The 27,348-nt window shown below is 35.1% G+C and overlaps 1 long non-coding RNA gene across 1 annotated transcript; it reads right to left on the bottom strand.

The window, feature by feature from the left end:
* Positions 1–1,558: 1,558 nt before the first annotated feature.
* On the bottom strand, positions 1,559–26,992 carry LOC128097755 (uncharacterized). Its single transcript, XR_008213974.1, has 4 exons — positions 26,086–26,992; positions 23,865–23,990; positions 8,086–8,192; positions 1,559–1,709 (listed from the first exon to the last, which is right to left on the bottom strand). It is a non-coding gene; the product is annotated as an uncharacterized LOC128097755 (long non-coding RNA).
* Between the last annotated feature and the right edge of the window lie 356 nt (positions 26,993–27,348).

Raw genomic sequence — 27,348 nt, forward strand, 5'->3', positions numbered from 1 at the left:
TGTGTTACTAACCTGACAATATCCATATTTTCTGATCCATCTGAAGCATGTCGAAACACATGGGTGTGAATATTAGACACAGTACTTTTAGTGATTGATCTCCCTTTGATTTCAGGATCATAAATCCCAACCCAGGCTTCAGCCAAGTCCATAACTCTTACCAAATTTCTGTGTTCATATATTCTCTTCATGTCATGAACACAATCTGCATGCTTCACTTTTTTTCTTTTTCTAGGGAGATTGGAGATCTAGATTCTTAAAATTTCAATCTTGATTGAAATGAAAGAGCATTTCTTTTTACTGTATTTAGATTACTCAAGATTTCCCAGTTTTCAGATTGTTTATGTATTTCATAACAAAAACCCTGGACTTGGATATAGCTGAATACCTCAGGGCCTCATATTAACATCAAAGTATTCTTCATTTTCATACTGTTCTTTCCTAAGGACTAGGAATAGTGATCAGGTCTTCCGAAGCTAGAAATGTCACTTAAATTTCTCATTTACACTGTAAAGGTTTTTAATAATTCCTGGAGCCTTTAAACCCTCCCTCCGCCCCCCAAAAGCAAACTCTTGATTTTATATCAAGACATATTAATTATTTGGATAGTATTTCGTCATTTCAATAAATAAACAAGTCAAGTTATATGAATGGAAGTAACATGAGGACGGTATAGAATATTAAGATACTTAAAGAAATAGGGTCAAATATTGCATGAATGCACAAATATACACACACACACATGCACACATACACACACACACACACACACACACACACACACACACACACACACACTCATATACACATACAGACTTTCCAAATTATCCACAGCACACATTAACTGTCTGTAAATTAAAGAGGCTTCCTTAGTGGGTAATGAGTTCTCATTATTGGAGTTATTAAGGTGAATTAGAGCAATCGTCTTCTAGTATATTGTCCAGTAAATTAGTACATCATAAAGAGACTGGAAAGGGTGGCATTCTAGGAAGGATGAATTTTATGGATCACTCAGTCTCTGAAGCTTTATGATTCTAGTGATGAGACTCATGATATAGAAAGGCTCTTAAGCACAAATTCTTTCACTATGATATACAATCCCTGATGTACTACAATAATAATCATTCAAGCATGTTTTGGATTATTTTAATTGTCTGCAGTTAATAAAAAAAAATACTGGGAAATTCTGGTACACATTTTCCCAACATCCACACCCCTTTCTATTGTTCAGGTCTAAGATGTGCTTAAAAACTAGATCATTCTGAAAAACAATCCTGTGTCTGTGTCATGATAATCTTAAGAAAGAGATTTTGTATGTAGGTTTTAATGATCCTCTCTTTGATCTTATTTTAGATTTGGTTAAACATTTTGAAAAAGAAGCCATAGATTATAAAAGGGAACTCATCAAAATATATATTCAAAATCTGTCTCTACACATATAAATTTGTAATAAATGTAACAATTATAATACACTATGCATACACACACACACACACACACATATATATATATGAACAACTTGCTTGAAAACTAGTTGGTGGTTTTGAAAAGATTTTATTTTTCTCTCTAGTGATAGCATTGGATGGAATTCAGGGTCAGGATGAATAGGACAGTTCCTTGCTGTGTTGTGGAGAATCAGTGATTCAATACTCCCTTCTCCAAATGACTGTAAACTTCTGCTTGTTCCCAATAATCCCACAACTCAACTCCTTGGGGAAAAAAAGAAAAAGAACATTATCTGAAAATTACTATTTCCTTAATTTTTGCTCAATTTGAAATTATATTTTATGTGTATTGGTGTGAGGGTGTTTATAAATCCCCTGGAACTGGAGTTACAGACAGTTATGAGCTGCCATGTGGGTGGTGGGAATTGAACCCTTCTCCCCTGAAAGAGTAGCCAGTGCTCTAAACCACTGAGCCATCTCTCCAGCCCCAAGATAAAACTTAAACATCATGGGCTCCCATATACTGTGGTATTGTATTCCCCCAAATATTGTGCATGCTAATAAACTTACCTGGGGTCAGAGACAGAACAGCCACAATATTAAACATAAAGGATAGGCAGTGGTAGCACACGCCTTTAATCCTAGCGTTCCAGAGGCAGAAATCCATGTGTTCAAGGCCACATTGGAAAGAGCCAGGCATGGTGACACATGCCTTTAATCCCAGGGAGTGAGCCTTTAATCCCAGGGAGTGATGGTAGAAGGCAGAAAGGTATATAAGGTGTGAGGACCAGGAACTAGAAGCATTTGGCTGGTTAAGCATTTGGCCTGGTCAAGCTTTCAGGCTTTGGAGCAGCACAGCTCAGCTGAGATTAATTCTGGATGAGGACTCAGAGGCTTCCAAGTCTGAGGAAACAGGACCAGCTGAGGAATTGGCAAGGTGAGATAGCTGTGGCTTGTTCTGCATCTATCACCCCAATAACTGGCCCCAGGTTTTATTTTATTAACAAGACTATCTAAGATTCATGCCACATCTTCATGCTACACATATACTAATTCCACATTTAACTCTTAATAAGGAAAAATAATTCCCTTATAGCTATCTGCCTTAAATTCTGATTTCTGCCATGACAACTTATCTGAGACCTTTAAAAGCAAGGTCTGCCATTGTCTGGACAGTTCCAGTGTAAATCTATTTTCTAGGTTTAATTATTAATTCCATTTTTGTTATCAAAAATAATTTTAAAGATTAATAATCAAGCAGATACCAACCAGGGTAAAAACATATTTTAAAAAAATTACACTATTTGGGTATTATTTTATTTATCCTTATGAGAGTTACTTTTTTGTCACTGTAAAAAAAAATGTTTACCTAAGAAATTTATGGGATGCCATGTTTGGCTAATAGTTTCAGTGGTTCCAATCCATGATCTTGTGTTTCCACGGAGGACATGAAGAGAAAGGAAGCTTACAGTGGAGCTGAGAGACTTACCTCACACTGGACAAGGGCAGACAGTGGGGGAAAATCTGGAAATGTTATACCCTCCGTGGTCTCTCCCAAGTGACCCACATTCTTAACCACTCTCTAACTCATAGCAGTCAAGTCAGATACGAACCCATTAATGAGCATGATCCACTATTCTTGAAAACCCCATCAGCTGCCAACAAAGACATTAACACATGAGTTTTGTGAGGGACACATTATTTCTAAATTATATTAGCATAAGGTATATTGTTATTTATAAAACAAATTCTGTCTGGTAAGTGGGTTGGTGAGAAAATGTTTAAATTCTTTAAATGATGCTATGATGATAAACTAGTGAGGATAGACAATGAGTTGCTGATGAGATTCTGAACCATAAAACTGATAATATGTTAGAGCTGAGTCAGGAGAAAGTAATGAACCAATATAAGATTTTAGAAATTCTTAAATGCTTACATTGAAATTTCTTGTTTTAACTTGTATTTCTAAGACTTACATGCTCAATTTTTTATATGAAAAACCTTTTTTAACTCATGAGCAAAGATCTATAGACTGTTATAGACACACTCTCCAAAGAGAATAAGGAGAATAACTTCCTTTTGCAACTTGCCAGAAGAATGTTATGCTGTTCTTTTTTGAAAATGAAGTATTCTTAACAGAGTTCATATATTAATGCAGTTTGTTGGCATCTGCTGGGTATGGTTTGCAAATTATGAATTTATATCAAATTACAACTTACAATTTTATTTGTACTTAGCTTTTGTGAGTGTGAGTGTTTTGTATGTTCAATGCATGTGTGCTGCTGCCAGTGGAGTCCAGATGAGGGTATCAGACCCTCTGGAAATGGGGTTCTAGACAATTCTTAGCTGCTATGTTATTGTGTGACAACATTCCTAGGAGACGTGTAGAACTGTCAAATTAAGTAAAGTGTCAGCAACAGATCAAATTATGGCTACCACCAACATCCACCTTGCTGAATAAATGAGTTTATTTGGGGTTGCTTACAGGACTATGAGTCAGGGCTTACTTACAGGAGCAGAAATGACTTGAAGGTAGTGGATACTGGGAACTGAACCCAGGTCCTTCGCAAGATCAGAAAGTGCTAAGTGCTTTGTCATCTCTCTGTATAACCTTGGCATGCTTGAAACTTCCTACTTAGACCAATTTGGCCTGGAATTCACAGAGATCTTCCTGCCTCTATCTCTGGTGTGCTGAGATTAAAGGCATGTGTTGTTCTGCCTGGTTAAAATGAAAACTTCCCATATACAAATTTATGTTATATTTCAAAAATCTCTAAAACTAATAAAGCAAGAAAATTTTAAAAGTCACCCATACATCTCAAGAACTGGAATAAAGAACAGTTTTCAAAATATTTAATAAATGTAAATTCAAAGACACAATTATTTGGCTTTATTTGTGCTTATTGACATAAAGTATTCTCTTGTTGATTAATAAAACTAAAACTTTCTACTGCATATAATAGAAATAAATTAAAATTATAATATAATTAGAGATGTTACACATTATTTAGACATAGAACATCAAATATCAAATACTTATCAGAGAAAATGTTGAACTCAAAAGTCTCTTAAAACACAATATTCTTTAATTTTTTGGGTGTCATTTTATGATTTGTAGTGAGGATTCGTTATCTTTATTTTCTAACATTGCTTTTTAACCCCTCATGGGGAAATGGTTCACAAAGTCTTCTTAGACAGACAAAAATGTTTAATGTTGATAGGTAATAAGATTCACAGCTACTTTAAGTTAAAATGAGTAATTTAATCCTTTGTCTAGTGCAGGTAGAATGAATTCCTTACTAACCTCACATCAAATTTCAATGAAACCAGGTCTGCTGTAACTGTTAAATTGTGGTAGAAATTAGGAAATGTCGAAATGGTCTCATCAAGCAAATGTGCATAATGTCATTTAGTGCATTCCCAGAGTCCCCAAATCTTGTTCAGAAGGGTCTTTTCCTATCTTCATTTCATCATTGCGTGGCTCATTTGAAACAGCCAGCACTCTGAAGCGGATTCTTACTCTGGCTAAAGAAACTATTCACCACACCTCGTTAACTAGCAATTTCACCTGAGGACCATCTCTGGCATTCGATTCCTTGTGGTTTATTCTTTTAAATAAAAAAAATAGAACAAGTTATAAATATACTTAATATTACTGGTTTTGTGGTGAGTCAACTGATATTAATTCAATATGTTTGTTAATCAACAATGGGTGTTTTGTGTACATCATGGAAAAACTTTCTAGGCAGGCAGCAAAATTCTCCAAACAATGGTAGTTTGGATGTTCAATATTCTGTTCTTTGAGCTAATTTCTTGCTTGTTCCCCCGGAGTTTCATAAGGTGAAGATGGTCAAGTAATTTGGGCTCTAGTCCCTGCTGTTTAATTGGCTCTCTCCACTTCAGTAAACACCAAGACAATGCTGATTCCTAATAACAGAAGTGCTCATTACAGATGACTAGAAAAAGGGCTGGCCCCCCTCCCCTGTCTCTGTCTGTCTGTCTCTCTGTCTCTTCTTCTCCTGCTCAATTCTCTCTCTCTCTCTCTCTCTCTCTCTCTCTCTCTCTCTCTCTCTCTCTCTCTCTCTCTCTCTCTCTCACACACACACACACACACACACACGCACACACACACACACACACACACACACACACAATTTTTCTCCAATTTGATTCTCCCAAGGAGACTGAATATTGTTTTGTCTTTTTCCTTGTACTTTTCTCTGTAACTCTAATATGCTTGTAAATCACTTTAGTAAAGCATGTGTAGTGACTATTTCTTCTTTGAAGAATAATACTTCAACTAAAGTCTATTCTTCTCATTATAATGTCTTTCTTTGTGATTTTACTGTTTTATAATATTTGCATTTACTCCTGAAAATGTAAAATTACAGACCTTGTATAATAAATAAAACCAATAGGGTTAGAGGTTTATCATCAGATAGGGGCACTAACCACTCAGCCAGATGAACTGAGTGGATCCTTGAACCTATGTGTTAGAAGGCTAGGACAGACTTATTCAAGTTGTTCTCTGATTTTCACATGTGTCCTATGGTGAGTGCATGCACATGCACACACATACACACAAATAAATAAACAAAAATGAAACCCATTCGTTTTGGCTATTTGTCCCTGTGCTTTATCCAACCTTGGTCTCAACAATTCTTGCTCATATAGCCAAACGAATGGAAACACATGAACTATGAACCAACGGCTGAGGGGTCACCAACTGGATCAGGCCCTCTGAGTGGGTGAGACAGTTGATTGGCTTGATCTGTTTGGGAGTCATCCAGGAAGTGGGACCGGGTCTTGTGCTAATTGCATGAGTTGGCTGTTTGAAACCTGGGGCTTATACAGGGTCGCTTGGCTCGGCCTGGGAGGAAGGAACTGGACCTGCCTGGACTGAGTCTACCAGGTTGATCTCAGTCCTTGGGGGAGGCTTTGTCCTGGAGGAGGTGGGAATGGGGGCTAGCTGGGGGGAAGGGGAGGGGGCAGGAGGGGGGAGAACAAGGGAATCCATGGCTGATATGTAGAACTGAATTGTATTGTAAAATAAAATAAAATTAAATTTTAAAAAATGAATAAACATACTAGTCAATAAAAAAAATGAAACCCAAAATTTTCAATATATTATGATCATTTTTAATCTTTTGCCTTTAATTGTCAAACATAGTGTTACCTCCATGGAGACAGAAAGAACCAGGTCAGTAAAATTTTGGTTTAGTACTGTATAGCAGCATCTATATTCTGATGTTCACAGCCTGGTGCCACCACAGGAGGGATGGCAGGCTCCTCAGCAATTGCTTTATGTAAGAGTTTGCTATGTTCACACAGACATTAGGTTGAAGCCAGAACTTATACAGCAAGAAAAATTCTCATACCCAACTCTGTCCCTCTTCCTCCTATTCCTGTGTCTATCAGCTAAATCTTGCCAGTGAAAGACTGAGGCATTGCCTCTCTTGACCTTTATAGCACATAGTTCATTTCTTAATTTATTTTCATTCAACCTACACTTTCAAATCAGGAAAGCATGCAAATTCTCTCAACCCTCTATTTCCATTGTTAAAAGCATTTCCATCATAAAAAAATTGTAAATATATATATATATATATTAAACATATTGTAAATATATATACAAATATGCTATTACACACACACACACACACACATATATATATATATATATATATATATATTTATAACGTATTTGTCTATTACAGTGTACAATTACAACTCAAGGATTTTTCATCATGTTATGTGTCTATTCCTTTCCTTCATGCTCATTCATCTCTAAATCTTGTCATAATGTTCAGTCTGGTTTTATGTGTAGTTTTCATTAATATGCATTCTAATATCATTTGATGAACTTGCTGCTAAAATAAAGCTACATGCATATAAACACACACACTAGATAAAATATATGTACTAATTTTTAAAAATAGTACATTGAATTACTCAATAAACAAAATATAGAGGTTTCTCACCCTTTGGTATCTCAATCTAAGTTCCCACATCTATATATCTATATCTATATCTATCACATTTTCCATGCTTTACCCAGATCACTAATATACCTCACAACCCAACATTCTCCATTATACTCCATATCTCCCCAGAACCTTCAGCTACTCAGATTCCCCTCTTTATATTTGGAAGTTACTTGGTCCAAAGCCTTGGAATAATTCTTGGTTTCCTGTTTTCGGCAATAGGCCACATTTAATTTATACACAAATCTGGTCTGTCATCTAAAGATAGACAAGATCTTATCATGTGGAACTGTTTCTTCCAACATCCTGGTATCATTCTGAAGGAAGAAATACTGCAATAACTTTGAAAGCAATATTTCTTATATTGGTTTCTCTAAAACTACTCAAAGTGACCTTATTTAAAAGTAATTCAGAACAGGTCAATGAACCTCTATGGGCTTTAGCTATTTAGAAGATAAATTCTTTTAATTTGCAAACAAACATAAGCAGTGTATCTTTGTTCTCTTATTTTCCTATGAACTTTTTTTTCTTTCATATTAATCAGAGTGGTCACTGTTTTACACCTTCAACACACCAGATTTCCTTCTGTCACAGGCTTTTATACCTACCGTTTCGTTAGTAAGGGAAAATGTTTTCTGTGTGTCTTCTTCACTTACTTTCTGTGGTGATTTGGAAGAGGAATGTCCTCAACAGTCTCCGGCACTTGTACACTCAGTCCTGAGTTGATGGAGCCCTTTGGTTGGGTTTAGGAGATTCACCTATGCTGGAGGAAGGATATCACAGGGAACATGTGGTGAGATTAAAAAGCCTCCCCTACTTGCAGTTTGTTTTTTATGTTCATGCTTATTGCTCAAGATATAAGCTCTCATTATCCTGTTCATGACATCATACCTGCTGCTTCAGCCCTGCCATTACCAACTTTAACCATTTGTAACCATAAAATAAAATGATGGCTTTCTTCTATAAATTTCCTTAGTTGTGGTATTTTATCATAGCAACAGAAAAATAACTAATACACATTATTTTTTTAAATTTAGAACATTATTTACCTTTCCTCTCCAAGTGAAGTAATTTCTTTTAATATTATTGACTGTCTTCTTTACTTGTTTTACTTACTCAAACGCAATCCATTGTTTATGTTTTACAGATAATTTTCTTCATAATTCCTCATTGCCACTTCAGAGTAGCATGGATTTGTCTGTCTATTCATCCATTGCTATTAAAATGTTTAGGACATTCAATAAACATTAGATGAAATAGCAAATAATTGTTAAGTTTATATATTAGAGTTTTAATAAGTTAATATATACATTGCTGAATAATTTAGCATTTATTTATTTTCAATGAGTTTAATGTACATATTAAACTAATTGGTTTATCTTTCCCATTTGCATAATGTGTTTATTAATGCATACAATCACATTCAACAGATTTGATAACTAGAATAGTATATATCACTTATGAAATCAAGGATATGAAAGAGCTGGTGTGTCATGGATGAGCTGACCAAGAGTACCTCTCTCTGATGTTGTCTTCATAATAATGAACAAATGTCAGAGTTCCAGATGTATGCAACTCTAACTCCCTTTTTATAGGCTGAGAAACAGACATAATGGACACACTTAAGAGACTGAGCAAGGCAATGTCACCTTAGAGGTTCTATAAAGTATGAGAAGAGTGGAGTGATTCTAGTGCCAGGAACAAATATGCACTGAATTTCAATAGCCAAAGTAATAAGTGTACCAAAAAGTGGAGACTGAGCTTTACACAGGTGGGGTTACTGCACCCAAGTTAAGAGTGGGGAGGAGAGGATGATGCTATTTGTGTTTTTCTTGACAGTCCTGTTTTATTTTGTCCGTGGGTGACTTTGTTTGTATGCTATGAAAAATGGAACAATTAGAAACCCTGACACAAGGTAATTACAGTCTAATGCATTTTAATGAGAAACAAAGTAAAATATAGACCACAATCAAACAAAAATTGCTATTTTTTATGAAATAACAGTTATAAAATGACATCAAATAAATATAGAATTTCTTAACATTCAAGTATAAATATCATGAAAGTATTTAATACACATTTCCAAATATGTTACATCTTTTTGTTTTCAAATGAATGCCACAGAAAAGTGTGCCTTCGGTTTCCTCTTTACAATGTAAACCTGTGTGTTAATACTACAAAAATGACTAACCATTAGTAATGAATCTTTTTACCAGGGTATAATATTACAAGGAATTTCCAAAGTCTGGATGGCCTATTTAGATTTTATAATATTAAGAATTTGTGTTGAAATAGTATAATAGTCAAATGAAATCATTTTCTTAATTGAGAAAAATTAATTTTGATCTTTAAGATTATTCAGTGAAAAGTCTTTGTAAAAGAGGAATTTAATTTATGCTGTAATATATCTGGCTGCTTTTATCCAATGTGATCAAATTTTCTGTTTTGAGAAAAGCAGGTTGAGTGTATTAATACTTGGACTGTTAAACACATCACTTAATATTGTTCACTAACATTTATTGATTCTTGAAAGAGTCGTGCTAGCAAAGCCTTATTCCTGTGCTGCTAAGATTAGGTTTATCCTGAATTAATGCTTCAGTTTGATCATTTAAATACCTTCGAGTTCAAGTTTTACATTTTAATTTATTCGTATGCCTGTGACAATTCAGCTAAATCTTTGAGACTTTGCTCACCGCAGTGATTTAGCCTTGATCTTAATAAGCTTGGACTGTTGGCAGCTTTAAATAACCCCAGAAAAGCAGTATTTTTCAAGATTTTTGTACATAACCATACATGATTATAAATGTTATGAACAATGGGATGTGATTGTTCTTTGGGGGAGAAACTTTCCTTTTATAAATTACAAAGCATCTATTCTTCCCAAGTGAGAAACTTCACAATGGATTTGAAATGGTTTTTAAATAGCCATGCTAGGGGATGGGGCAGGATAACAAAATGAGCCTATCAAATTAAAATCTGAGAAATTACTCTAATTTTATATTGTTTTTAGATTTTGCTATGAGAAGAAAGGGTATTGAAAGGTTACAAAGGAGGATACCGTACAACTTTTACAAAAACGTAATTTCTCAAAGCTGATTGTCCCCTCCCCTACATCCTTGACTCTATGTTTCACTTTTGAAAACATAATGAATGGTATCACTTGACATCCAGTGTTCATAGAAATGTCCTAAAAGATTGATCTCTGTGGAGCATGAGAAATCAAAATTTTCATTTAAAACCTCTCTTTTTCCAAGCCATGTTTATCTTGCTTAATGATTACATATAGCCCTTTGTTATCCTCTTACATGAACATCTTTCTGCTATTTCTTGCCTCCTTGGTTCCAGTGAATTTTTCTGTATTTGTTTAAGAATTGTCACTATTTTCTAGACGATACTTCACTTAATAGAAGTCTGTGTAGATATAATTCGGGCACATTTAATTTCTATGTATGCTATAGACAGAGGAAGACTAGGTAACACTGAGCGTTCCGATGCTCATACTGTGGTTCCCATAGTTCCCATATGGCTGGGACTCCCGAGTGGAATGCAGAGGAGGAAGGTTATTACTGCAATCATAGTAGAACATTCAGATTCTACAAATACAGGAATAGTAATAAATCTGCAAGCAAGAAAGGAGTTGTGAATTAAATTAAAATGAATTTATTTGATATTTTTATTGAGTTTTTACGTTCATTTATCTAGAGGATATTAAATGACATCATGATGATTTAACATGATGGCTGTAAAATTTTCTCTAATTTCATTTTTTGTAATTCAAAACAAAGACAATAAGAAGTAGTAGATGACATTTATAAATAAAGAAAAAACCCTGAAAATCAAAAATATCTAGGCCAAACTGATAAAAAAAAAATGACTCAACAGTGGAGTACAGAATATATGTATGATGGTAGTGGTTCCTTTGATAAGCACATTTGAGATATTTTGTTCTCTCATTCGGGAACAACAGAGATAAATAAAAACAATAAATTATAGAAATGAGAATGTAAGTGCAACAGTCAGAGGAGCAGGGAGATTTACAAGAAAAAAAAGTGCAGTTTAATATTTAGAAAATTGGACTGATGAAAAATGTGGTCACGAGATTAGGTGTTAATGCCTGAACTGTGTAATTATTTTAAATGTATTGGAAAGCCTTTGGGGAGCCTTTGAGAGCCTAGCAAGAGAAACTGTGGTCCAGTTCAGGAGTTACTTATCACAAACTGCATTAGTTTCTTCTCATCTAATTAGCGTACAAAAACTGCGAGACACTGTTTCTACAATCTCACTGCTGCTCCTTATCACAGGGATGCTCCTATACGGACAAAGTCTGTTGCTCTTGTTTTTGTTTTTAGTGCACAATTTCTGACCTTGATTCCAAAGATGCTTCAGGAGCTGTGGAAGAAATATCAAAGCAGTAATTCCTTTATCCAGTTGTATAGCGTGGATTGTTCTCCAGTCCTGTCTCTCGCCAGTCCTGTCAACGTATTTTGTTCAGTACTGAAATGAACAAGTTTCCTAACAAACAGGGTCTAGCATAGACTCCTCTTTCCATGAGAAGCCACCACACCTTTGAACATCTTTATTAGCTCCTTAAATTCAATTTCCTGCTAATTTCGTTAAACCAAGGAAACAAAAGCATACGAGTTAAAATGCATTTGCATATTCAATAATGTAGACACATCGTGGTTGGCTCCAGGCTCCACCAAGCCCATATCCACTTGGGACTAGCTCAGACAGCTGCTTCCAGAGCCCTTTAGAGAAAAAAAAATGCATCCATTACACTAAAAGTAATAATGTAGTTCCAAACATTAAGGAGACTAGAGATGGGTGAATGAATAAGTATCATTTGTTTTTTTTTGTTAAAACACTTTGCTATTGCACATTGAATATGTATGTTTTTAAGTTGTACATTGTTCAGAAATATAAATAAGAAAAATTTAAACATCAATGACCATGGCAGCCAATAGAATACTAGACTACAGTTTGCAAGTTCACAGGTACATGAATCCAAGGCTTGGACGTTTTTCTGTGTTTGTGTCACTATAGATGAGTTTTTCCATCCATGGTGAGCATTTTTCACTTCTTAAATAGTTTTCAAAATTGATTTCAATTGCTGTATCTTTTAAAAAACTTATTTTTTTCATTTTTTGAGATTATAATAGAACTGCATAATTTTCACTCCTTGATCCTTTTCAAAATTATGATCTTTATTTTTTCATTATTTATTATTACATACATATACGTATACATATACACATATGTATATGTATATATATTCCTAAATATATAAATACAACCTGCACAGTCATTATAATGTTACCTGTACAGATGTTTTCAAAGCTGACCCTTTAAAATTGGATAACCAATTCCTGTGTTCTTCCATGGGGAAAATCAGTTCTCACACTCTTAGAATTTCTTAGTTGCCTGAAGTTCTGTATTTTGGGTTGAGACCTCATGGCCTTTCCCCTCATCCATTTTATCATGTTTATTACTGTTGTGACTCCCAAGATCGCCATGCCACATCAGTTCCTTAGGGTTGTCATGTCATATTTGTCATTGTGGTTCAGAGGTGCCATACTTGAGTAAGATTGTTGGTTGTTCCTTTGGAAGTTTGCATGACACTATAGTGTGGTGATATATTGTATCCCCTAATATAGTGTGTACCCTAATGAAGCTTATCCGAAGATTAGAGGAAAAAGCCAGCCACCATGTTAAACATAAAAGTCAGGCAGTAGTGGCACATGCCTTTTATCCTAGCATTCAGGATGCAGAGATCCACCCGGATCTCTGTGAGTTCAAAGCCACTCTGGGGAATAGAACCAGGCATGGTGACACATGCCTTTACCCCCCAGCAGTAATGATAGAGGTCTGGAGGTCTGTACAGACAGACAGGAAGTGATGTAGCTGGGTGGGGAAAGGAAGTGAGATGCAGAACAGAAAGGCATGTATGCATGGGTATACAGGAAATAGGTCTCTTTGGCCGAGGATCTCCAAGCTGTAAACTTCCTGCTTTTCTGATCTCTCAGTTTTTACCTCAATATCTGGCTCTGGGTTTTTATTCATAAGACGGTTTAGCAATTGGTCTTACATTCTAGTACAATGAAAGCTAGTCCTCAGAGAGAAGACTGTAGGTCAGTTTTAGCTCAGGCCCTCTAGGGCCTGTGTCTGAAGTGCATGGTATCTTCAATGCTGGGTACTTACTTTCCATTTCCGGGAGTTTACAAAGGGCAATGACAATATGCTGAAATGTTTTAGGAGTTTTTTGGACAACTCTGACCATAAACTCAAAGAGGCCTTCTCATGCTTGGTGTTGAGATTTTTTGTTAGCTGGACTTAGTTCTTTGGGGAAATATTTTCAGCCAAGATGAGAGAATTTCATTTAAACAATATATGCATATTTATACACATACTTACATGTATTATAGTTTTTATTATGATATGTGATTAATAGTATCTCAATACATCTTAGTTGTGTGCTGTGTTTGTTACAGATATAGTTTAATGGTTTTTCTTTAAAATTGTATTCTTTATGTTATCATATGAAGTCAAATGTTTTATTATAGTCATTCCATGCATACTTTATTCACATTATTTCTCCTTTACCATTTCTTACCCACTATCATTGTTTCCATTTTCAACTTCCAATAGTAATCAACCCACCCCTACTACTCACAAATATTCTGTACTATTTATCTATCTTTTTATGAAAGATCTCATTTTTTCTTTCATTATTTTTTTCTAGTTTTATGATATCCCTAACAACACACACCACATAATACCTCTCTCTCTCTCTCTAAATATGTGTGTGTGTGTATATATACATGAAGGTATATACATGTTTATTGTAGTGCTTTAGTATGGTTTGAGATCAGGTTTTAGGTTATCTCAGGCAATGGTCTTTTGTGATTGAATTGCCTATTCAGGATCTTTCACATTGCTGGGTGAATTTTAGTTGTTTCTTTGTAGGTCTATGGCGGCATTGCAGTGAATAATTGAGCATTTGGGGCAATATAGCTATTATTTCTGTGAACCAATGAGAATGAAATTTTTGTAAGTCTGATATCTTACTCTGTTCCTTTCTTCAGGACTTTTGGTTTCTTCATAGTACTCTTTCACATCCTTTGTTTGGGTTATTCCTAGGAAACTCTTTTTAAGCTGTCAAGCATGGAATATTTTTCTAATTCCCTTCTCAGCAAGCTTGTCATCCATATATAAAAATGTTAATGATTTTTTAAATTGATTTTGAGTGCAACTGTTTTATGGGCTATTTATTCCGGTAAATGTTTCTATTGTTTACACAGATTCTAAGAATTTTGAAAAACATCCTCTGTGGTTTTTATTAATGACTCTCTAGTCACCTGAAAGTATATCATTATATCTCCATTATTAATATACTTCTTGCATGTTCTTTCATGTTGGTTTTTAGCTGTATTCTACAGAAATTATATGAACTATAATGAATTATTCCTCTCAAGCATTTATTAAGGATTTACTGTGACACTTAATGTGATGAGGTTCTAAAAAGATTCCATGGATCACTTGAGAATCTATGTTGTCTCTGTTGGAATAAATATCTACATATATTATTAAATAAAATGGATTTACAGGAATATTGAGCTCTGAAATTTCTTTGTTAAATATTACATTGGATGGTAAATCTATTGATAACAACAGGACATTGAGTTGACCCAATATTACTGTATCAAGAACTCTCTTACACTCTCATGCATTTTTGTTTTTTCTTGATGAATTTAGGAGCCGTAGCACTTGTTGTAGATATGTTAATAAGTATAACATCTTGATGAATTAATCCTTTTATTCATATCTAGAAACTTCTTTATCTCTTCTGGCTAGCTTTGTTTTGGAATGTACTTATCAGACGTTAGAGTTGCTATGTCAGTTCTTTTCTTCAGCTTCCTCTAACTCGGTAGTTGATTTTTATCCTTGATTTTTCAGTTGGTCAATGTTTATGTCATTAACATGTATTTCCTGGAGACAACAGATAGATGGATCTTTTTTGATAACCTATTCAGCTTTCCTTATACTTTAAAATGGTGGGTTGTAGCTATTTGCACTTCAGGTTTCTAAAGAGAGCAGGCTGCTAATTCCTATGGTTTTGTTGGTTGTTCTAGTTAAATGGATTCTTATTAATTCCCTTTTTCTCCTTTATTAATATCAGGGGTTATATGCTTTGCTTCTTTTGAACATGGTATGTTCCATTCTACTTCTCCATTCTTCTTCTTTTCCTTATAAGAAATTTATTCTTCTACTTCTATGAATAAACTCTCTTTCTTCTTCCTCTTTTACCAGAAGGTTTGATGTTTTTCCTACAGTGTAGCTTCATTGTCAGGAGTTCCTAAGCACATGTTTTTTCATAAATGCTCTTATTTTCCTTCAACTTAAAAAGATATTTCTTTTATATTTACATATGTGCATATATATATGTGTGTGTGTGTACATATATAATGCATACATATAATTGATGTATTGTCTCAATCTTTTCCTCCATCCCAACTAGTTTTCTTCTGCTTCATTTACTTGGTTGGTACTGTTTTCTACTGAGTTTTTGATGGAGTTTCCTTTGCCTTTGCTGATCATTTCATCCACATTCTTGTTTCTTTTCTAGGCTATAAGTACATGGTCTTCTTTTATTCATTTACTTCTTTAAAATGTATGTATGGCCATTGTTTTTTAAATTTATGACTTAATTTATTTTGTGCATGGAATTTTAGCCTTCTCCTTATGTGCCTGTGGTTTCAGCATTAAAGCATAGTTAGACTATTGTGAGATCCTATTGAATTATCCACTATTTCATGATTCTTTATTGTGGTTTACATATCTGTTAGAATGGATTTATCCTCTATTTGTTAAGTTTCCCTTTACATTTTATTTATTTATTTTTATTTATTTCTGTGATCCTTAGTGAACAGTGTTCATTTCAGTTTATAGCTCAGCTCTCATTTCAGGGGAGTTGGCTGCACAAATAAAAAAAAAAAAGACAAGGAAATGGGAGAGTACCAGTATTATCTAGCAGTAAGTACAAATAAACAAGAATAAACTATGCCTACAAAAGAAAGAATTGACAGTAAAGGAGTAAAGCAAGGTGGGAGCTACAAATCCACAGGGCAATAGCCAGGGGCTCTTTAGAGTAAGACCTACTACCCACAAGCTAAGAGTTTGCTTCAAGGCTATCAGTGATATGCTTTATTAAATGATGTGTATACCTATTGCTTTTGTTTACCATTGGTACTGGGTATTTTTTTCCAGGTAGGAGATTTGAGTTGTTTTGGATTTTGTTTGATTTTACCTCAAAGTACTCATGTCCCTCCACGGATATCACAAAGTTCGGTCGCATGCTTCTTGTGAATCCCTGAACTATTTTGGCTCAAATAGAGTTGGGAAAGAATATTTCTCAGGCTTTTCACTCCAGGATATTCCCTGAGAATCCCTTCTTCTGTCTCCCATACCACAGTTCTGTATCCAGCTGAAATCCTCCAGCCATCTCTTCAACCACTTAGTGTCCAGCCTTTAGTCCTGTCTCATGGTCTTGTCAGTCTCTCTCTAGTCCTTGTGTTGACCATGTGCCCTTCCCTGGCAGTTGTTGACCCCAGTCTGGTGCCAGTAGCACAGCACTGGTGGGATCCACTGGTCTGCGGTTCCTAGTTGCTGTTCCATGAGAGATCCTGTAGATCTCACCATTTATTTCTTTTCCTTTCAGTCCATTCTCTCTTTTTGTCCTTATTTTTGTCCATAATGGATCATAAGAGAGAACTTCTAATTGCCATCTTTCCCAGAAGTGTCTTTTAGATAAGTTTTTTTTTTCTGTTGCATTTTGGTTATTAAGCAAAGATCATAGCTTGATATTATTGATGTGGTTATCTTATTGAAATAAAGCATACAGCATTAGTCTGAGTGTGTTCACAGGAAATTTTATTTTCATATCAAGAATATTTTTTCATATAATGTTCTAAATTTGTTTTGTATACAAACTGTAGCTGGAGAGCTTCTCTCCAAGTCCCACAAAGCCCCCGCAGTCCCACAACCCACGTATAAAGTAATCACTCAGACACTTTTATTACTTATAAACTGTATGGCCATGGCAGGCTTCTTGTTATCCACTTCTTCTATCTTAAATTAACCCATTTTTATTAATCTATAAGTTGCCACATGGCTGGTGGCTTACCGGTACCTTACATCTCACTTGTCATGGCGGTGGCTGGCAGGTCTCTCCTCCTCAGCCTTCCACTTCCCCCCAAATTTCTTCTCTTTGTCCCACCTATACTTCCTGCCTGGCTACTGGCCAAACAGTGTTTTATTTATTACCCAATCAGAGCAACACACGTAACATACAGAAACTCCCACAGCAACAAGCAGTGTTGGTTCTAGTACTTAGAATCCCATTGTAAAATATTAAGTTTAATTAATCACTCAGATACTTGGAATATATCAATTTTTATTATAAAAACCTAATCTTTATTATAAAAACATCTGAATGGGATATTTTACTACTCATCACTCACTTGAAAATAACTGAAATGTATAAATAATATCTTGATTGTCGCTATCTCCAAGTCTCCTTTTATAATATCCTTTGTCTTTTGGCATTCTTGTTGACATGCGTTTGTCATTGGGCTAGTATTTTCATGCTTATAAATATTTTTTTTTGAGAAAATGCTCATAGGAAATATTTTTAAGGCTTTTTAGTCCAATACTTCCACAAAAGTATATCTAAGACATGGTTCTCTAATAGTGCTGGGTATTCTATGAACCATTTTCACCTATAAACTAAAAAGTTTAACATAGGCCATACTATTTTTTATATTGTATAATCTTCCTTGAGTTTATTCCTTCTGACTAGGTTGTATCATATCAATCATTATGCTGCTTTCTTCCTTTGGTTTCCGAGATAATTTGATGACATTTATGGTTTGCTATAACTAGTTTTGTTATAGTTCCTGCAGTATCTAATAGTCTAATCTTTGTGTTTGTTATTTAAATAGTTATACTTATCTCTTTCCTAATCCAAATTATTAGACATATTCAACTGTGAGAATTTGAATAACACATCATCTAAAAGTTATTTCTTATGTTGGTATTAAATTGCTTTCAGAGTAGTTTCTTCGCTTTTAATACAGTATTTTGCATGTATTAATGAGTAAATTTTTCTTGTTATTCATTTTCTTTTAAATGCCTACACCTAATATTCATTTTAAGATTAATTATTTCTATATCATTAAAAACCAGAAAATTAAATAAACAAAATAATACATTTTCCAAGTGTATTTGTCAGGATTATATTCTAGCAGCTTGAGGAGAATATTTAGGAATCATATGTTTTTGTAATCTAAACAGGCATCCCTCTTTCTCAGTTTGATCCAGATCTCCTTGTGTCAGATACAGCTTATGCGCTTTGGTGGGTGATATTTCAGCTCTCTATCACACAATTTACACAGCGTCAGGAAACAACATTAGTAGTAACTTTACTTTCTGCCTGCCTCTTCTGCCTCCTTACCTTGTAAACCAGTAATGACTATATGCTTCTTCTTGATCAGCACCACATCCTCTTGTCCCTGGTTATTTTGCTAGTGTTGCAGATGAATCCCACTAGCCTTTTTGAGTTTGTACAGCCCAAACATTCCATGTCTCTCTTATAAATTTATTTCCACCATTTTTGGGGTGTCTATTGGAACACAACTGTTACATATGCTATAAATCTTACAGTACCTCTACTTTAGGAGAAAAATTACTTGAAGTTATTAATTGTTGAGATGTAGTTTGTCAAATCTTAGAAACCAGAGCAAACAGATGTTTGTGTATGTTTGTATGTGAGCATGAGAACATGCACACACACACACACAGTTCTGAAATATATCAGAAAACCACACCTAATCCACTTACAGAATTATCGCATAGGGCAGATTCTTTAAGTTATTCCATGTAATAAAGGGAATAAATATAACAGACTCTTTGAAAAAGGTAGCATGTTCATTAGACTGGCTTACTCAGAGACGACAATCAGCTTGTAACAAGAACTTGAAGAAAGAGATAGGATTGAGCTAATCTGAGTAGCTATTAATTAGAAAGAATGCCATTCCAAAATGACCTGGCATACTGGGAAATTTAATGCATAGTCAGGGAATCTTCCCACTGGGACTGTTCATCAGTCTTTCCACTGGATCCTGCGCACATTTTCAGCTGAAACTTTAGGTTTTTATTATTTTTAGAGCAATTTATATCACTGAATGACTAGCTATTTATTGAGTCATTCTTGTATAGTATGCTTGTGGTAAAAACTAAAATTTGTGTAGCTAGAATTGAAGGTTTTGTGTATATTGCCTCACATTATCTATGTTAAAAAGTCTTCTTTTCTACAGCAATTTTTGTCAGTAATTTTTCAAACAGGAAATAAGAAGTAGATTTTTGTTAGGAAAAGTTTATCCATATATTCATAAAAAATGCAAAAATGGATGCCAATGTAATCTAAGAGTTTCAGAGACTTTATTGTAACAACACAGTATTTTTGTTTGTATGGATAGCTTTTCTGTAGCAACACACTATCATATTTAAAATAAGAAAATAGCTGATTGCTGAAACATCCAATAATGTGTAGCTACAGTGGAGACCCTCAGTGAAAGACCAAATGACTGCGCTTTCTTAATAATTAATATTCTTCTGCTGTCAATAGTGTACTTTTTTCCTGTTTACTACAGTAGGTAAATATATTTCAAACTTGTAGTAATTACCTAATTTTTATCACTTATAGATAAAACTTGGGATCACTTTGTGTTACTTGAAAATTTTCTGAATTTCCTTGAGAGATGTGTACCTTTTATGTGTATATAAGAATAGTATGCCTCATAATATTTGTTCTTAATACTGTAATTTTAAGAATTCAATTTTCTCTCTGCATAGTGATATTATGTGTTTATAATAATTTAAGCTATAAATAACATAATTTGCTTATATAGACACCTGTAATTTCATTTGCTTCCCAGAATATTATTAAAGTTGAAGACAGTATAACATCAAAAGCATTATATTTAAATCAGATTGGTCAATTATCAAAGTTGAGCTTACATAATAACATATTATGTAATCTTGGGGAAATTATTTCAGTTCACTTAACTGATTTTTCTTACAAGGAAAATAATTAAAATTTTGAATGCATGTAGAGGTTGAGTTACTTTGAATAAATAAATCAAATATAACAGAGTGCTAACTGTGTTTACTGTTGTTATGCCCTGTGTTTTCAGAGGACTGGGTGATTCTCTCTCTCTCTCTCTCTCTCTCTCTCTCTCTCTCTCTCTCTCTCTCTCCCCCTCTTCCTCTCTCCACTCCTCTTCCTCCTCCTCCTCCTCCTTCTCTTTCTTCTCCTACTGCTCCTGTTCCTACTCTACCTCCTACTCCCTACCCCATTACTTTTTTTCTTTCTTTGAAAATAGAGAAGAAGCACTGGATTCCACTGGCTGGCAAAAAATTATGTCAGTAAGTCATCGTCTCAGGATCCCAGTGAAGTGAAGGGATAAGGACAAGGATATATCCATGACATTCTGAGAAAGAAAAATAAGCAAATATAGCAGTGGTCCAAAAGGTTGAACCCTATGTGAGAGACTGAGTGATTTGTGTTGATACAACATAGGAATGGGGTTCCTTTAAGAGAGAAGAAGCAGAACTCAGATGGAATTAAGGGGAATAGGAATTAATGGAACAAGAGGTGCTGTAGGATGGTCTTTCTGTATGATGTGAATAGGTGTCCCTCTCATTGGTTGGTAAATAAAACTGTTTTTTGAGGCAGAATTAGATTAGGCTGTACAAACTGAAGACAGAGATGAAGAAGGGCAAAGTTGGGGAGATGCCAGTAAGCCACTGAGGAAGCAAATGTATAAAAAATAAGGTAACAAATCACAAACTATGTGGCAATGAATAGATAAGAAATATGGGTTAACTTGAATTTAAGAGCTAAGTAGTAATAAGCCTGAGCCATCGGTCAAGCATTTATAATTAATATAAGTCTCTGCATGATTATTTGGAAGTGGCTACAGGATGGGGCAGGACAGAAAAAGTCTCTGTTTACAGAGAGGGACTAGTTGATGTAGAGAATACGGGGACATAGTAGAGGAGAGTTTATAGGGAGGCATAAATAATACTAAGGAACTTTGACAAACTCATTTTGAAACTTACTATTGTAGAATCATCCTAAAATTTACATATACACATATGTAAAAAGAATTTAGATAGAATTACTAGTACTATAATGAGGGACAATGACCTTCCTAGACATCATAGGCTATCATGTAAAAACCCCAATTTCAGGAATGAGTTAACTCATTTGGAGTTGTTGATCAGTGAAATAGCACAGATCCCAAAGCATTACAGACTATTGCTGTTGATATTGATTACCTTCTATAATCTGATAGTGAAACCCAGTTACTGAAGACATCAAATACTTGAGTCATAGAATATGGAAACTTCATCTGCACTAAATATTTTTCATTATGCTAGAATGAACTGGGTAGGATACCAGAGGAGAAAATAATTATTATTCTTACCCAGATTTTAACTGAATAGCTACAATAATTACCAGATGATAGCATATACCCACTGCTGCAATATTGACAGGAATGCCCTAGGAATAACAAACCACTCTCTGATTGGAGTACAGGCCTACTCCTCACAATAGAACTCGAGCCTTTGTACCATTGTTAGTGTGAAGAGCATTTGACTAGTTAGATCTTCAGCCATGTGGGAGGAGCTACTACTGTTAGTTTGCTAAATGGACATGTAGCACATAAATCAACCCTGATCATAGAAATTCCTTTTATCAGTAGAGAGCAGTTAACACAGAGACCCATAACTCATCAGCTCTTCAACATGAAGAGAATAACAGACTACAGAAACTCAGCCTTCAGTGTGACATCTCTTTACAGGCTTCAGGAAATATGGATAAAGTGGGGGTGTGTTGCAGGAGAATCGTTTGCACTGCTACTCCATGGTGCCGATAAAGCCTTTTGAATCAAGAACAGAGTACACAATCGACTGACCAGGATTATCCATAGAGATGTCAGAGTACTGAGGAAGTTGGATAGAGAGGGACAAGAAGAGAGAAGGAGGGGCTGGGGCGGATACTTCCAAGGCTTTTGGATCAGGAAACCATGGAAAGTAGGGTCAACTGATCATTCTTCTGCTGTTCCTTGGATTTATAGGTTTTTAATCTCAATTTCTGACTCCTGAGATTTTATTAATACTAGCCAAATATAGGTAAACGTTACAGGGTTGGAAAGAATGTAAGATGCCTAAGTGGTAGATGACTACAGGAAACTAGTTTCATGACACACAAGGCAGATGCCCACATATGTAGGAGAAAATGCAGGCATGTCCTGGCTGGGAACCTACCTGGCACATTTCACTTCTGAATAAGAGGCATGGCACACCATTCCCCAGAAAGTCAGAACACTGAATTCTGAATTGGCATGTGTATCGAGTAGCTGGCCTGCAGTTGAGTATGAACTCTCCAAGTCTCCTTTAATGTGCTTCTTTTTCATAGAAGTCCTGGCAGCATGAGTGCTCCCTACGCAATCCAAGGTAATGTGCTAACCAATCACAGTCGGTAGACTTCCACTATATACATGGTTTCTGACATGCAATACAGCAACACTGTTCCCTGACACCACCTCTGGAGTGGTTGATCTCCTCCCCCTTTACTGACCCACAGACACCGTTGTCTTGTCTTAGGATGTCCCAGTAATGGCAGCACACATGTACTGGTAGTTATTGTGAACATACACAGAAGTTCTTTGCAACGTAAAGACAGACAAAACCCCATCACGGTGTTAGGAAGTCAGGAAGTCTTACTCCTAGCTAAAGAGCTGTTGGTAATTTACAACATCTCATAAGAAAGTCAGTTTGTTTTTTTCAAGAATATGGCCCCTGACATGCTATGTTACTCCAAAAGATGGTCCCACATAAATATCCACACTTCTAGTGATAGATGGACTCAGTGACAAATAAATAAATGAATGAATAAATAAATAAATAAAGGGATGAATGAATGAATAAATAAATAAAGTTAGTGAGAGTAGTGGCTGGGGGTATGGTAAAGGAGTTGGAAAAGGGAAATGGTACATGGGCTTGATGAATACATATGTATATGTCATGAACATGAATATATTTCATACCTGCCTATCTTCCAAAACTGTGAAATTCTTAAATTAGTTGACTCTGTTTGTTTAAGTTTTCCTTTCTAATCCTTCTTACAGCTCATATTAACTAGTTGTATATCATAATAACTAGTTGTTATGAAGATGAATAGAAACTTTATTATTGTCATATAATTGATTAAATGAATCAATCAACATTCTAATAATTTTACTTTTTGTTCTCTTGCATTTGTTACTACTATCTGATATTCCTATCTCTATCACTTTCAAATTTTACTTACCTTACTTTCGTTAAAGTATCATTGACATGTATCCTAGCATGTTCGTCTTCATTGACTCTCACTTATCAAGCATGCAATCAGGTAATAATATCATTGATGCTGTGGTGGCAGATGTTTCTTTCTCACCTGCCAGTTCCCAAATAACCAACACAGAGTCTTACTATTAATGACAAATGCTCAGCCAATATCTCAATAGCTTGTTATTAGCTAACCCTTACATGTAAATGAACCCATATTTCTTATCTACTTTGCTACATGGCTTGTTACCTTTTCTCAGTACAGCATGTACATCTTGGTTCTCTCTGCATCTGCTGGTGACTCCTCAGACTTTGCCCTTCTCTTCCCCAGAATTCTCTGTTTTGCTTTCCCACCTAACATTATCCTATTCAGTTATTGGCCAGTCAGCTTCTTTATTAAACCAATCACAGTGTCATATATTAACATAGTATAAAGGAATAGTCCACAATGTTGCATGAATATATATATATATATGTATATATGTATGATATATATATTTATGTATATATATATATGTATATATATATATCCTAGTATTTCATACATATAAGGAAACTATTCTGTCATTGAGCTACAGCCCCAGCCCTCACATATTTTAAGTAGAAAACTGCATTGTTTCTAAATAGTCTTTCTTCTTTTCCATACCTTATTTTTATAATTTTTTTTTTGTTATTTTGGTTTTTGAGACAGGGTTTCTCTGTGTCATTTTGGTGCCTGTACTGGATCTTGCTCTGTAGACCCGGCTAGCCTCAAACTCACAGAGATCCACCTGGCTCTGCCTCCTGGGTGCTGGGATTAAAGGCATGCGCCACCACTGCCCGGCATCTTTACCTTTTATTACTCAGAAAATTTTCAACAATATTTTGTAGCAAGACAAGGAAGACAATCATTTTCTTTCAACTTTCAAATATTTTTGTCTGGCCTCAGACTTATATTTCTCCAAAATTCTTGAAATGAAGTTGGTGTCCTGTAGCCAGTTATAACCATAGAACCTAGAGTACAACCTTTGAATTTAACTGCAGTAGTATGATACTAAGATTTTAAACCACCATCATAGGAGCTGCCATGTGTTCTTGATACTGATACCATAAAAGTGGCACAGGAGACCTCCCTCCTACATGAATGAACAGCAAATCTCTGTATACTTGCAAGGCTACTATCTTCTTTCCACCACACTCATCTTTTCTCCAAGTCTCCATGACTCCCTTTTTTCAATAGCACACCAACTTCAATCATAGATATTTTAAATGTTATGATTTTTCTTTTAAGTAAATTATACTGTCTAAATTTTTTTTAAAAAATATATAAATAAGCTTGACTACTAACTAGAATAAATTAAACAAAATTCTAAAAAATACCTTAGTCTATCTAGGATTTTTCATGGAAGTATGAGAATTTAAACTTCAAAACTAAAATGTAGCAGAATAATGAAGCAGGCACACCTCTCATGCACATTTTTCCATTCTTATCCATGATAGAAAAGACTTGCTAAGGATAGAAATCATTTCAACATGATAGTATAGTAAAAAAGCAAACTGTTTCCAGAATTAATGAAATCATATAAATTATTATGTACCTTCATCATCAATAAGTATGATCTTAAGTTATAATATATGAAGTATAGTTTGAGAGCATAACATATATCTATGTATCTATATATGTGCATATATATATATATATACATATATATATACATATAATTTCTTAAGTAAAAAATATGTGGGATAGGAACACTGAAGAATGACTTTCAAGTTGCCCTATGTTTGTCTGGCCACTACTCTATGATACACTTTGCCTGGTTGTTTTCAGGAGTTTATCCATCATTTCATAAAGGCTATATATTGTGTTCCTTCTTAGTGCTCCTACAGGTGACCTACTATGCACCTACACAGACTATGACAGACTTGTTTCATTTCAACACCAAAGCCCATACTGGGTGTGGCACTGAGGTTACATTTGTAAATGAAGATGTTGATTATAATGTCTCCATGCCCTTGTTGCAATTAATAAATAAAGGAAAAATTAATTTCAAAACTTTTGGATCAATGCCTGAGATTCACAAGTACTATATGTTCTTTTACTTAATAATTGTTAATTTTTATTTTTAATTATTATTTTGTATATGTGTGTAGGTAGGTGGACATGCCTATGCCACAGTACAAGTATGGAGGTCAGAGAACAACTTGTGATAATCAGTTCTCACCTTTTGCTCTGTAGGTTCTGGGGATAAGTCTTCATCTTAGCAGCAGGTTTCTTTATTCACTGGACCATCTGGTTGGTCTAGAATGGCTGTTTTAATGTATCATCAGAGATACAGAGTGTCCTCTTAGGAACTCAACACATATATAATTGTCTGGCAAGAAGTAACACTTATGTTTTGCCAAAATAAGGTCTTCTAGCCCCCAAAGATAACAATTTAACTTCCCCTAAGCTCCTGACCTTCACAAACCAAAATGCATGCTCTTCCCAAATGTTTGCACACAGCAGTCATACGCACCACTCCCGCCATGGGGATTCTCACTTGGTCTGGGGCTCCAGTTCTCACTCCACTCTGTTTATCTCTGAAGCTGGAGCCCTAAGTGGTCATGTTTCTTCTTGTTGTCAGCCATGCATCCATGGCTATTTTCTTGCCCTGACCAGTTGTAGCCTGCTGCTAGGCATCATGACTCTGTTATCATTTTGACAATTAGATTTATTGAGTTGCTTCTAACTGGTCTTGCTGCCGCCTATCCTGTGACCTCCATAGACCAGTGCTTTTCATTTCACTCATACTGTTCACCTTTTCTCAGAATTTTCTCATGGCGTCATTTTTTGCCATTATTAAACTTTGGGAAGCCGTTGTTGACCTAATTTCTTTTAGTTATCTAACTTCTTTTACGAGAAAAATAATGAAAAAATTAATAAAGCTGTAAGTCAAAGCACTACACTGAGTGGCTCTATTTGAGTTTTTCCCCACCAGTTCCTGTGCCCCTATGCTGCAGATGTGCAAGGGTCAACCACTGCTCTCACTATGCCTTTCAATTTCCTTAAAGAGAGGGATCCAGAGACGTAACTCAGTGTCTGGCAGAAGTCTTCCTTCCATTTTTGTTTTCTTTTGATTCACCACCTGTGCTGTGCTAAAAGAAAGGAGAAAGAATTCTGAACTCTCCTTTACAGATATCCTGTATAGGAACTTTAGACATCAGAACAAGACAAACATTAAATTCACACAAGTAATATTTTCTCTGTATAGAGATTTGTCATGCTCGTAGAGTGATTGTGTTGCAGCATGGCTCAGTAGTGGGTAGAAGTTAAGCACATGAAACCACAGTAGGAAAAGTTATGTTAATATATCCCCCCATGAAGTAAATACATGTAAAAGTCAAGATGGACACAGATGCAGTTTAAATCTTTATATGTCAATAATATGAAAATGTTCTGGCTTATATGAATCATAACCCAAGAGAAATAAAGTCATTGTCTGAGT

Source organism: Peromyscus californicus, unplaced genomic scaffold (genome assembly GCF_007827085.1).
Source record: "Peromyscus californicus insignis strain IS unplaced genomic scaffold, ASM782708v3 Scaffold_5__1_contigs__length_169319896, whole genome shotgun sequence".
In the NCBI taxonomy this organism is placed as follows: domain Eukaryota; kingdom Metazoa; phylum Chordata; class Mammalia; order Rodentia; family Cricetidae; genus Peromyscus; species Peromyscus californicus.